Below are 14,656 nucleotides of genomic sequence, written 5' to 3'. Positions count from 1 at the left end.
GTCTTTTGAGCCTATTTTTTAATATCATATCTTCACAACTTTCCGAGATATAAGGGGATCGCACTTTTTCGTGAAATCGGAGCCTATACTGGAGCGAACGAAAAGACATTTCCAATGTCAAAAATTCAATGTAATCTTGATGACCCTAGGGAGAGGGGGCACCATGGTCTAGAAATGCTTAGGGCATCAAAATATCTTAATCCGGCACTGGTCGTTTGCGCAGTCAAGTGATTTGGGACTCGCATTACCATGCATTCCCGAAAACAATCGAATCACTCCCGAAAGTCTCGCAACGCATTGAGGTTACAAGGGGCACGTGTCTTCCTCAGGAGTCTGAAGAACACCACGGTGAGTGGCGGTCTAGCCAGGCAGGCCGCTTCGCTTTCGCTCGCGCGCGTATACCTTACGGCTTACTGTATCGTCCGATATACACCTACTACCTGTATATCGGACGTAAATTTGAATAAGGGCGAAAAAACTATTGACTTTGGAGTGTAGTTTTATTTAGTGGTACCTAATTGTAAAATATTTTATCTGGACTACAGTCCTCTAGCATATCCATCTGTTAACTTTACCTACTTCAAGTACTGCCTCCAGGGGAGAGGGAAAGAAATTAGGATTAGAAATTAGCCGCTTACTGACACAGACCGAATTCCACGCGGGCGGAGCCGCGGGCACAGCTAGTGGTCAATAAAATAAGTCTCACAAAGGTTGTTATAAGGGTAATTTTATTTTATTAAATTTGTGTTTTAGACGACGAAAGACTACTGATAATTTCAAGTGGCGTAATTGTTAAATAAAGAGGTAAGTAATTGTTTACTAAAAGACTATTTGAAGTCACCTATGTGTGGTTTGACGTCATCGACACTAAAAGTTCGAGCCCTAATCATAGCATTCTTGATAAATAAATGTGTACATTACTTGCACAATAAATGCCAGTGCTATTAAGCTTGTACACTTTACAGAAAATGTTAGGACATTTTTTGACGTTTTCTTTTAAAATCGTCGGCATTTGTTCAGCTCTGCGTTGAAATGTTAGCTGGTATTTTCCTACATTTATCATGTAAAGCGGATTAACCACTCATAAACGAATCCCGTCGACTCGAGGGTTGTCACCTCATTTTTTATGTAGATTGGCTTGAGAAAGTTTTAATAACGGTAGCTTAGAGCGTTAACTAACTTAACAGTTTGGCATCCATGTTTAAATTTACCAAGGAAGTTCCTTCTTACGCTCGGAGTTATTTTACAATTTCTTATTTTGTTTTAATTAAATAGGCGATAACTAACTACAGTAGCGGATGAAAGAACGCGTCAAAAGTATCTGTTACCCTAGAATTATTTTCCAAATAGAAATGTTACATATCTCTGCAGTTCGTGTTCAAAAGTATTTGTAACTGTCTAATTGTTCTCTTTTTGTTAAGTTATTAAAGAAAATATTTTTGATGCTGACTGTACCTGTGATGAAATGTGTAATTGCATTTAGTTAAACACATGCAAAATGCAAACAGGACGTAAAAGTTAATGTATACGTTCCCGTGCGCAAAATAAACAAGAATTGCAAAACGAATTTGTACAAACTGACAAATTGATGGATCTAATCATTTATTTAAAACCTTCCCGGCAACTATTCCATATCCGAATAAATTGGTGAAAAAACACATGACGTACAAGTGAAATAATGAATGAATTCGCTGACAGCCCTCGTGAATCCGAAATGTTCCCGAACACGAGATCGGCTTGCCTCATACGTTATTCAACAACTATTTACTGGGACTGGAAAGCTGATCTTTTTATCCTCTGACGTTTGCGAGTCGACATAGAGTCAATCAGGGGTAATGTGCGTTAGTTTGTGTTTCTATACATATGTTATGGTCGCACAATTTCCGTAACGAGTACATCCGTGGCAGCCTCGCAGTCCGTGACGTAGCAGAGAAGCTCCAAGAATGTCGCCTCCGGTGGTTCGGCCACGTTTGTCGCAGGCCAGCTGACTACGTAGGAAACATATGCCTTAACCTAGCCCTTGACGGCCCCCGACCCCAAGGCAGACCAAAAAAGCGATGGCTTGATGTCGTGAAAGCAGATATGAGCGTGAACGGGCTCAGACGAGACGACGCCCAGGATCGCGCAAAGTGGAGGAACGCAAGTAGGAAAACGGACCCTGGCAAAGGCCGGGATAACGCTAGGTAGAAGAAGAAGATGGTCGCACAATTTGTATATGTGCCTGCGTTATACGAGTAAGAACAGTGAGGCGTATTCATATTGATTACGTAGTGTTAAGTACGGGTTCAGACATTTGTCAACACATTAAGTAACATTAATTAACGTGTAAACAGGCCAGCGGGCACCACGCAGTAGATCAGTACGGATATGATGGTCGTTTATGTCTACGTGACAGCGTGATAAAACGATGTCGGTCACTTTCTATCCCGCGGAGTTAAACAGTGACAGTTATTTTATCACATGGATAATGCGATCCATGATAGGCCTGCAGGTCGTTCGTGTCAACATAAGATTGAATTGATAACTACTCCTTTTTTTGAAGTATTTTAAAAATTATGTTTGTGACACAAACTCGATCCAGTCGTGAGCCAAACTGTGCGTGTGAAGTTGTAAAGTCGTGCCATCATTTTCAATTTTTAAAAATGCCTAAAAACTAGTGTCCTGAAAGAGTGTAAAAACTATTACAGAAATTTAAAAAGTGTTGATTTTATCTAGTATATTTCTTGCTTAAAATGTCTATCATACTGTCGCTAGTCTCATATTCCATATGGTCCTTTGTAAAGTAATAGAATATTTACCGACTAGTATTTTATGGCATTTTTTGTATGTTCTGTTTGTTTATAATTAATTGTACATTTATTGTTGTCTATTCCTCGACAACAACATTCGTGTTAAGAATAATAACTAAATATTGAGAATAGAAAAGAACCTTACATAGATTCATTCATGATTATTAAAACACAACTTTCTCTCGAGCCTCGCAAATAAATTTCTCATCAAAAAGCAAAAGGCAAAAGAAAAATCTTTATTTAAATGCATGGGTCAACAGTCAAAAGGAAAGTTCATCTCACGTTCAGTCTCGCCAAGGAATTTGTAATAAGCAAAGTCCTGCGCCCGCGTAAGTTTTCAATGCAACATTTAAAAAAATACCTAGTGAAAAGCTTACGAGTTTTTTTTAAGCGAAAACTTTTTTAGCGGCGCTGTGCACTTTTTGTAATGGGGAAAAAATGTTAAACTCGCGACAGCGTAAGACGTAAGACGCTTCGTAAGACGGACACGTGACCTGATCGAAAAACTGTTACAATGGCATTGAGTTTTCACTTCTGCCGGCACTCCCGGAGTGCAACCCGTTGTTTTTTTTTTTTGTTTAGAACCCACTCCTTTTTAGGGTTCCGTACCCTTAGGGTTCCTACCGTAGGGTAAAAACGGGACCTTATTACTAAGACTCCGCTGTCCGTCTGTCTGTCACCAGGCTGTATCTCATGAACCGTGAGAGCTAGGCAGTTGCAATTTTCACAGATGATGTATTTCTGTTGCCGCTATAACAGCAAATATGTACTAAAAATAGAATATAAAAAATATTTGACTGGGCCTCCCATAAAACAAACGTGATTTTTTGCCGTTTTTCGCGTAATGGTACGGAACCCTTCGTGCGCGAGTCCGACTCGCACTTGGCCAGTTTTTTTAAGTATTCTGGTTCTCAAATTGTATGTACTTATGTTCCACAATATGTATAGGTATTGCTTTGGATATTTTTTTTTAGCGGGAATGGGGACCCATTAAGTACCTACTTACCTAAATACTTCACAATTGATCCCATTGTAATGAAGTCAGTGTAACTGTAAAGGTACTGTTCGGATTAACACTCCACCTGCGTTACTACCTCCAACAAAATTGTCATGATTGACATGTCAAAAACCGGGGCAGTAACATCGATTTTGACATTTGCGGCAGTAACGTCGTGCTGCAATATTGCTGTAGTGATGGTGCCGACTGCGTTATTGCAAAAACCGGGCAAGTGCGAGTCGGACTCGCGCACGAAGAGTTCCGTAGCATAATGCAAAAAACGGCAAAAAAAAAAAACGGCCACCCATCCAAGTACTGACCCCGCCCGACGTTGCTTAACTTCGGTCAAAAATCACGTTTGTTGTATGGGAGCCCCACTTAAATCTATATTTTATTCTGTTTTTAGTATTTGTTGTTATAGCGGCAACAGAAATACATCATCTGTGAAAATTTCAACTGTCTAGCTATCACGGTTCGTGAGATACAGCCTGGTGACAGTCGGACGGACGGACGGACGGACGGACGGACAGCGGAGTCTTAGTAATAGGGTCCCGTTTTACCCTTTGGGTACGGAACCCTAAAAACCATCAAATTTAATATAAATTTGTCGTTAAAATTCACTTTTTTTTTGTTTTTTGCAGATCATAAGATTAAATCTGGCTTATAAAATGTCGTTTAACAAAATCAGTGTTTTATTACATGAAACAAGTTCTTTGTTAACCGATTCTCGTGTAATTTTGTGAACAGATTCTATGATTATATAGATTTTTTTTTGCCGATCCAGTTCTTGGAAATATTTAAATGCGGAAATTGTCATGAAGGACTTAAGCGCCAATAGCTTATATGGCGCAAAATTATTTTTCAAAGCTATCCTGTTACATCGTTTCGTGAAGCTGTTTGCACAAAAACACCTTTGACAAATCTAGAAACACGTACGGTAAATCTACTTACGTAAACTACATAAATCAATAAATTACATACGCCCGAAAGGCGTATATCGCGAACACAATCTCTTCAAGTCTCTAGGGACACCCTTCCGATCCAATTCAATTTACTTAACAACGAATAGGCACTAAATTTCATATGAAGAGACATTAATCAGACATGGTTGAATGTGCACAGTTAATTAAACTAATTTAATAAAAATAATCAACATTTTCACACTATTCGGAGACATTTAATATAGGTATTTTAATTTAATTCACAACGAACCAATATGTAAGCGTAAGTGCAATGATTGCCGAGATACCTAATTATATTTTTAGAATATTATTATTAAAACCTAAATTGAATTTGCACAATAGAGTACCTACCTATGCTCCTAATCTAAGAGTATGAACTATCATATCATAACATAGGTAGGTGCGGTAGGTAGTGGTTACTAGCAGGTCTAATAGATTGTAGGTACATATATGTGTAGATAGATAGATAGATAGAATACTCTTTATTGGCACACCTCAGTAAAAAGATACAAAAGAAAAGAACAACTGATTAAATGTAGAGGCAGACAACAGGCTGTCTTATCGCTAAAGAGCGATCTCTTCCAGACAACCTTTGGGTAGCGGAAACAGAGAAATAATCGAAAAAGTAGATGTTGCAAAAACATTATGGAGCCTACGTTTACATACACAATCACATTGAATAAACATACACATACGAAATACAAAATAGACATACATACATAAACATAAGACATACATAAACATACATATAAATATATATAAAATAAACCGGAATATTCGTTGATATTCAATAATTATTTTGTACGAAATAAATACCACTTTATTGCAAAATAAACGTACATATTTCGAGTTGGCCGGATATTAAAATGTGGTTAAAAGATACGTGCATGTTTTATGAAGCAGTTACATCGCAAAAAATCGTTCATCGGCGGAATAAAATTCGTTAGTTCAAATGGGATTTTTATCAGGGGTATTCGTGTTTTATGAGAGCTCGTTATATACATGGTCATGCAGCGAGCACGGATTGGAGCACTAAAACAAGCTTGTGCTGTGCTGGCTGTCAACTTTTTGTCCTTGTTCTGGAGTCCATCTGAGCTAACTCTAATGATTCACGGTTACTGCTACTACTACCTACAAAATGAATAACTAAAAATCTAATTTACTAAATATTCAGTAAGTAATCAAATCACACTCAAAAGTAACACTGTAAACTTTCGCTAAGCAAGTTCAACTCGTACCTATTTATTTTATTACTAAGTATACAACGTAATATACGATCAAGGAATTAGATTTCTAAACCATGTCATAGTAACAATAAAACCAGATCTCTGGCGGCGCACCCGACACTTCGATTCTACAATGGGTGATCGGTGATAACGTAATCCTTTATTGACCCATTTTGTTTGTCAGGCTGTCACTGTAAGAGGTATTAGTAGGAGATCCCGCATATATGGTCGACCTTCACCAATACGTCTGACGGATGAAACTTATATTCTATGAAAGAAAATATGTTCCCGATCATAAATAAATAGGGTTGCCTAAAGAATGACCATATTTCTTTAGGCTATTTTTAATACATTTTTTAAAAAAAATGTTTTTCGTCAAATTTCACCGATTTGTCTGACGAATGAAATAAGTTTCAATGGAAACTATATAACTTGTACAACATAAATCAACTAGGTTGTCTATCTTTTAAGCCTAAAAGTCTTCCCTTCTTATTTTATTTAAAAGCCTGGCAACCATTATTTGTGACCGGATTTTCGCAGGCAACCCTATACCCTACCCTATATGTAATTGCAATAAAATTGCCATCATATTGATGTATTATTCAAGCGTCAGACAGTGCAATTATCGATATAAAATCACCTCTTTAAACACGGCAACCACATAATAGTGACCGGAAAAAGATAGGCAACCTAGTTGATTTATGTTGTACAAGTTATATACTTTCCATTGAAACTTATTTCGTTCGTCAGACAAATCGGTGAAATTCGACGAAAAAAAATTTTTTTTTTCAATTTAAAAAAAAAATAGCCTTGACCATATTTCTTTAGGCAACTCTATTTATTTATGTTCTGGAACATATTTTCTTTCATAAAATATAAGTTTCATCCGTCAGACGTATTGGTGAAGGTCGATATATGCGGGATCTTCTACTATATGAAATGGTAAAGAAATCAAATTCCTTGACATCAGCGTTTAAAGAATTGCAAATAATAAGCGTAAAAGCTTCATTACAATATTTCATTACTAAAGTAAACACTTAGCGATGCGGGCCGTTAAATATCCGAATAAATGCCTAGTTATAGGCTCAAAGGCCTTTGAGGCACGTTCGAGGTGTTTATATAATCGCGCGAGTGCACAGCCAAGAGCGGAAGCGTTGGCACCTTCAAACAATTAAGACCAATTTTGGCAAAGGATCAGACAGCATTAGTTCAAATATAGGGATGTGATTGTGTAGTCACAGAATGTTTTTTTAATTAGGAGCTAAGTATATACATCGTGTCTTTATATGGAGTTTTAAACAGTGCATGTATTGTGCTATGAGTACAATACAATACAATACAAATACTCTTTATTGCACACCTCATTACAGAAAACAATACAAATAATACAGGAAGAAGAGGACCTACCTAAGTATCTACTCGTATAATATGTGGTTTCATATATTTTAAGGCTCATAAATAGTTTCAGTAAATACTTATTCTGCTTTTATGTCTTCTAAATTGTTCTAGAATAGAAATTTTTATACTCCGTTTAATACCTGGTATAAGTCTGTGCGGAAAGAGAATAGTCGTAGACTGTAATGGCCCCCTTACATTCCACGACTCTTCTCTTTCCGCACAGACTCTATTCATTTAGGATGTCCTTACCTAACCTAGTTCATGGAAATCAACATGTGTTTTTGTGGGATACTTATTTTTAAATAGGCATACAATGGTATTTTACTTGATACATTTTTCTTTTTACTGATACACGGCGCGATTCGGGAAATGAATTAGAAATTCACTAGATATGAAATATGTAGTAAAGATATGTGACGTTCCACGGCAAAATGTACCTTATGATGGCTGGCGCTTACGCTATTATTAACGCCGCTCCAATATATGCAGCCGGGGTAATGGTACCTTTTGCCGCGGAACGTCACATATCTTTACTATTTCATATCTAGTGAATCTCTAATTCATTTCCCGAATCGAGCCGATATTATTTTCAATGTAAGTACAGTCAGCATAAAAAGTAACAGATCCTACAGATCAGACTACGCGTCAAAATAATTTACAATTCTCTAATAGCCAAAAAGACATAAGTATGTACTAAGTCCTGTATATGGAACAATCAGAATGTGACAGATACTTTTGGAGCATTATGTCATCCGCTACTATTCTGTACAGCATCAAGCTAACTGTACCTACATAACTCATTATTGTAATGTATATTAGCATAATCTCTTAAGTTAAAAGCAATTTGAAGAAAACGAATTAATCCTATTATTTGCGTCCGAAGGCCATGCGGAAGTTGTATTATATTTGTCCGTGGCGGTCAGAATCGAAATATAATTGAATTTGTTCAGTAAATGACATACAAACACCACCAATTGCGTTTTGTTCCTTTCGGATGAAGCGGCGGCGAACGAAAATATTTGTAGAGGTGATTGGGAATTCTAGATACCTATTTCGATCTTTCGGTGTGTACATAGACGTTCAAATTAAAAAGATTAACCAGGTTGGTTAATCTTTTATGTAAATTTCTTTTTAAATAAGTAAATAAGGGTAGACATCTCAGCAGGTGCGTGTTCCTTCGGGGGTTACCACTATAAGGAAAGTGGCAACCGTGCACATCGGTCCCCGTAGGGACCCCACTCGGGGTCACCACTTTAGTGGAACTGGGTTGGGTGAGTAAAGACTCCGCTGACTGGTAATCTTAGACTGATTTATTCGATCATACCTAAGTGTTTTAATACATCTTGTTATCTTTACGACACATACAATATCTCAACTGAATCAGTGCGTGCTCCAATCCATACTAAGTTATCGACACGCACTGATTATTTTCATGTAGTTTTTTACATCAAAACTGAAATGTGGAACATTCAATTTGTACACACGTTTTCACGTTCGATCTGCAGCCTAATGCTTCAAATAACATAATTATAATTTAAATATAACGTTCTAGTTACAACTGTGTTGTTTTTACATCGTTGACTTAATGTAAATTGGAAGCACCTCGATACAGATGTCGTGCATAATTATTTTCACGGAAACATACGAACGTGTCTTGCTATTTCAGTCAGTCTAGGTACAAAAATGACTGAACTAGCATTACAAATACGAACGCGTCCGAGAAGACACGATGGAAAACAATTATGCACTACATCTGTAATAATATAACAGTGACAACAGACACACGGCTCGATTCGGAAAATGAATTGGATTTCTACTAGACTTCAACAAGTTACGATACGGATAATTTAAAGATATTTGTAAGATAGATATGTCAAATTTGACGTTTCCGCGATTCTGGAGGTCCTCTTGAACGATTTCGACAAGTTATGACTTAGATATCCAAGTCACATCTAGTCGATATCTAATGTAGATCTAGTTGATCTCTAAATCGTCTCAAGCTCTTGTGATTATCTCCAAATCCGAATAGGCCTGACAGTGACGTAACAGTACAATCATAACAGGAAGTCCCTGCAAGTTACCTAGCTAGCTACATAGCTACAACCACCGCAAGTTATTCTTGCTAATTAACAACTGCAGACAGCGAACAATGTTCAGAGAAGCGAATAAACTCACTAAACACTTTGACAAGGGACCAAGGATCAAATCTTGTTAACAAATTGTAAATTACTGAAGTATTTCGTTTATTTGAGGCAACGCTTCGAGATTGAAGTTATGTTTTGTCAACTTGGCTGGATAATTCGGTCTTTATAAGACTTCGGCAATTAATAAAGTACTTATTTGATTAATGTTTCAATTTAATTTTCAGTCAGCGTTTAAGTTACATAAGTTATTACTAGATAAGTAGATTAAGTAAGTTTTCGAGCTTGTTAAAACAGCAAGGGCAGTCGACTGCGAAAAAGAGTACTTAACCACTTGTATAAGAAACTTTTGTGATGAAGTATCCCATAGTGGTCTCCTTACTTAGTATATTATATTTAAGATTTGTATAAAATTGTGCCATAATTATACTTAGATTATAACAATTCATGTATGTACATATAGCTCTATGGATAATAGTTAAGTTAAATTTAATGTAGGTATTGAATATTTGTACGCCATATTATGGTAAAATAAGGAATAAGAATGACATTTGTATACCACTTGTTTTGTACCCTTATTTATGCAAATAAATATTTTAATTGATTGATTGATTGATACTTATTATATAGTACAATTTTTAATAAGTAGGAATATATTTAAGTAAAAACGCGAACTGCAAAAGCTCTAAGATCATGACGCAAATAACTTTCATGTCAGATTTCATTTTGTATGCAAACAAAATTAACAGTTCAAAAGGCTCTCATTTACCAGCGGGTCACCACGAACCCTCGGCTCATTTTTTATGTAGATTGCGTCGAAGAAAAGTTTTACAATATCAGTCTGCGACGCGCGAGATCCCGTCAGAGGGCCTACCGCGAACCACGTTCGACGTGTTGCCCCTCTGTCGCACTTGTAAATTTGTACGTAAGTGCGACAGGGAGGCAACACGTCGAACGTGGTTCGCAGTAGGCCCTCTGGGCCTTAGGGACCAGCGCATTATTAAATTCAGCTATTTTCTTCTGTCTGCCGCCATTCGAACACTTCACAGGCTTAAGTGCCGCGAGAACCTTTACGAGGGCGAGACGAACGAGACGCTTCGAAAATATTAAAACGGTTACGTATGAATCAGTAACGCTGATGGCGCACTCGAGCGATCAAACATTGTTTAAACTGCGCAAATTCGAAGATGGAAAAGAAAGGAGACGTGGAATCGTTAAATGTACTCAGTTAAAATAAATGTCTTGCTCTTGTGTGGTGAAATGAACATTAACATGTTGTTACCTCGTGAAATAACTAGGTAACACTTGAATCAAGTAACAATAAGGAAAATCGGGAAAATACAAATCTATACACAATCATAACATTTTACCCTCTGGGTTGGAAGGTCAGACGGCAGTCGCTTTCGTAAAAACTAGTGCCTACGCCAATTCTGGGGATTAGGTTGTCAAGCGGACCCCAGGCTCCCATGAGCCGTGGCAAAATACCGGGACAACGCGAGGAAGGTGATGATGACACGATCATAACATAAACAGTCAAAAATTGTATTTATACCCAAAATGTAAAGATACCTTTTAGGTACCTATATACCTGTGTTCGTTTTTATAATGCTTCTGGCTACTGACCGTACGCTCACATCAAGCATAAATAGTTAAATACCTCCGTCTGCTGAGGAGAGTTATGTTGTAAGATATGAACATTTTAGCTGAACAATGTTCCTTCGCATTTTACTTCGCGAATATAAGGGAATAAATATATTCCTGAAGACTGTTCAGGCATGCATAGAACTGGCAAGAACGAAGATTCACACACAACCAGCCGGCGTTATTATTTTATTATACAAATAGTTGAAAAATATGCTTACCAAAGATAGCAAAGCTCGTTTAGATTCCAACAACAGTCCTAAAGTCGCTATGTAAATAAATAAACAACGGAGTTATGGTACGGAACGGAATGTCAGCGATTTTTATGCATGTTTCATTTTAAATGGAATAAACGAAGTGAAAAGGAGAAAAAACATCTCGAAAGCAAATTACAGGAAGCGAACGAAACTAAAATGCGGGACGGCTCGCTCTGGCTTGAACTATACAATATTTGCATCCAAACGAGGCCAGCTACAAGAAGATGGAAATGCAAAACCCGCTGTGGAATAATGCATATTGTGTGTTCACGCTTATAGAAAAGGGCATTTTATTAAAACAGAAACTCGCTATTAGACGACTTTACCAATCACTCAAACTAGCTTAACTAATTTAGAGCCAGTTCCTCCAACCACAGTTGACAGACTGATCAACATTAGTCAGCAGTGAACTATGAAACTTCCGATACAAAAATATTTAAGGAACGCTTTAAAGGGGCCCACTGATTAACAGTCCGCCGGACGGTATCGGCCTGTCAGTTGTTCGAAACTGTCAAAATTTTGTTCTAACTGACAGGCCGATACCGTCCGGCGGACTGTTAATCAGTGGGCCCCTTAAGGGGCTACCCGAGGTTTTCATCGATTCTTGACGTTATGTTTAATCGTGTTATGGGAATTAGCCATTACATTTTTAGGGTTCCGTAACCAAACCCATCACATTTGTTCATGGGACCTACGAAAAAATTACAAAAGTTATTTATAAAAATCGAAGGACATATATTATCATTTCATCAAAAGAAAAATCGGGAAAATACAATCATAACATAAACAGTCATAAAAATAAATACCTATTAAGTAGTTACCTGTGTTCATTTTTAGGGTTCCGTACCCAAAAGGGTAAAGCGGGACCGTATTACTAAGACTCCATTGTCCGTCTGTCCGTCTGTCTGTCACCAGACTGTATCTCATGAACCGTGATAGCTAGACAGTTGTAATTTTCACAGATGATGTAATATCTGTTGCCCTCGGTGGGCGAGTTTGACTCGCACTTGTCCGGTTTTTTCTCTAACATTTTGATTTGTTTTCAAGGTTTGATTAGATTTTTAATTTCTATGCGTTTTAACTTACAGACGACCGGCGTCCTACACCCTACACTCCACTACACTAGGACATAGGTACAATTAAGTTTTGACCCTTTGTCAACTTGGGAGAGTCAGGAGGTTAAAGTAAATTCGGCTTCTAAATTGTAAGAAAAATTCGATGCTTATTATTATATCGAAATTAGCAACTTTCTTTCACAAAGATTTTCGCAAAATTAAGTAGATATTAACCCGTTACAACGTATATTAAGTACGCTCGAAATACTTTTGTTATATGCGAACTTGCGGTTGGCTGTGGTTGTGAACATTATACTATAACGTTCGCTCCTATTGGTCTAGCGAGCTCGGGCGAGTGTACTTCTCAGTGGAACCAATGTGAGATGACCTCGAGATCCATAACAACTGTATATAGTTGAAGAACGCACTTATACTAGTCCGTCTGAACCTTCAATGTGCGTGTACTCGGTTAGTTGTTAGAATGGTGGCTGTACGTTGAGCTTTTGTTCTGCTACGAGCATGTTGGTAATTAAATGGCGAAATGGCCTAATAATTAATCTCGGATTCTCTCAAATGCTGTGAAGAGATACTGGAGAGATTATTTAACAAACACATTACAGAAATTAAGGGGATGTGGTATTTGATAAAGTTTTTTTTTATATTATAAACTGTGTGATAAACTAACACCTTGGTGTCATCAAATAAGATATCAATCAATGTTCCAGATGGGCTCAATTAAAGCCTTTTTATTCTAGTTTTGGATATCTGTATAAGATTTTTTTATATTTTTAGGAAACACCGGCGACGGAAGAAAATATGTCACATTTTTACATATACTCTATCACTTTTATTGATATTAAAGATCGAGATTGCGTAAAGTTATGCGATATTACACGGTGCTAAAACAACCGAATTCGGGATGTCACTTGCTTATCGTGTAACAACCTTTTTATTTCACCGCCTTCGCAATAATTTGATAAAATCTGGTGAATATGGGGCTCGTTGTCAACCCGCCAGGCTGGACGGTCGCCAGGCGGTATACGCGGCTTTTTATACACGCACGAACTCGCTGTGGTATACTCCGTTTTAATTTAGCCATTTTGGCACGTCCCTGCGGAACTGCGGATCATTTGTATTAGGAATACGGATAATATGATCCGAGAGGCGACGACTAAATTACTCTCCCCCCTAGGGGAGTCGGTCGTTTGCGTTATTATGAGTCGTCTCGAAAGCCTCTAGTTATTCCCCTCCGTAAACATAAAACGGCGTATTTTGGAAAAATAATTACTCTGTGCATACACATTATTTTTATCACCAATTCGCCCTGTTGTTTTATTTGCCCTCGTGATGTATTGTTATATTGTTTGTTTAGATGTTGTAACCGGTATAAAATTTGTATTTTATTTCCTTTGTTCTTACAGCATAATTAAGAAGGCACTTTTGAAAGATATATAAAAGATATAAAGATATATAAGGTTTATAATTATAATATCATTATAATTATAAACATTTGCTAAATTATGTTAAAATAAAATATGGATAATTAGGTATCTTGTATGGTCGGTGCCCTAATTTAAGTACCCTCGTCGCTATATTAATTGTATAGAAAAGTGGATACCTGTACTAATATATCTATGTACATACATAACATTCATTCTGTTTTTTAATGTATTCCTGGTACCCCGCGATACAGGCGAACCCTAGTGCGGAGACCCCTGCCACACTCTGTAATTTGTATTTTTGGAAATAAAGATTTATTATATTATTATAATATGATACTTTAGGAGTCAGCCTCGCGACTAGCTAAAACCTACATAGTAGAATATACATATCTTCTTTTCCATAAACCTACTGTCATTACCTACGCTACGCCCTCGGTTATTAGTAAAAAGGTTAACATTTGTATATTGACACCTCAAGTCTCATTTAGATGACTTTGAATACTTGATGTACCTATGTATGTAACATCCCTATTGTGTAGGCATCCTTGCCTAATGGCTCGATTCGGGAAATGAATTAGAGATTAACTAGATATGAAATATTAAAGACATTATCTTCATTAATTCATTTTCCGAATCGCACCGTAAGTGTTTAAAATCAAGAAATTTTTAGCTCAAAATAGACGAAACATTTTTAAAGCATCCATTCGTTATTGAAACTACAGTAAAACTATCGAATCTCAATGGAAAA

The sequence above is a fragment of the Cydia splendana genome, chromosome 6 (genome assembly GCF_910591565.1).
Source record: "Cydia splendana chromosome 6, ilCydSple1.2, whole genome shotgun sequence".
Lineage (NCBI taxonomy): Eukaryota > Metazoa > Arthropoda > Insecta > Lepidoptera > Tortricidae > Cydia > Cydia splendana.
Note: the sequence above shows the minus strand (reverse complement) of the source record.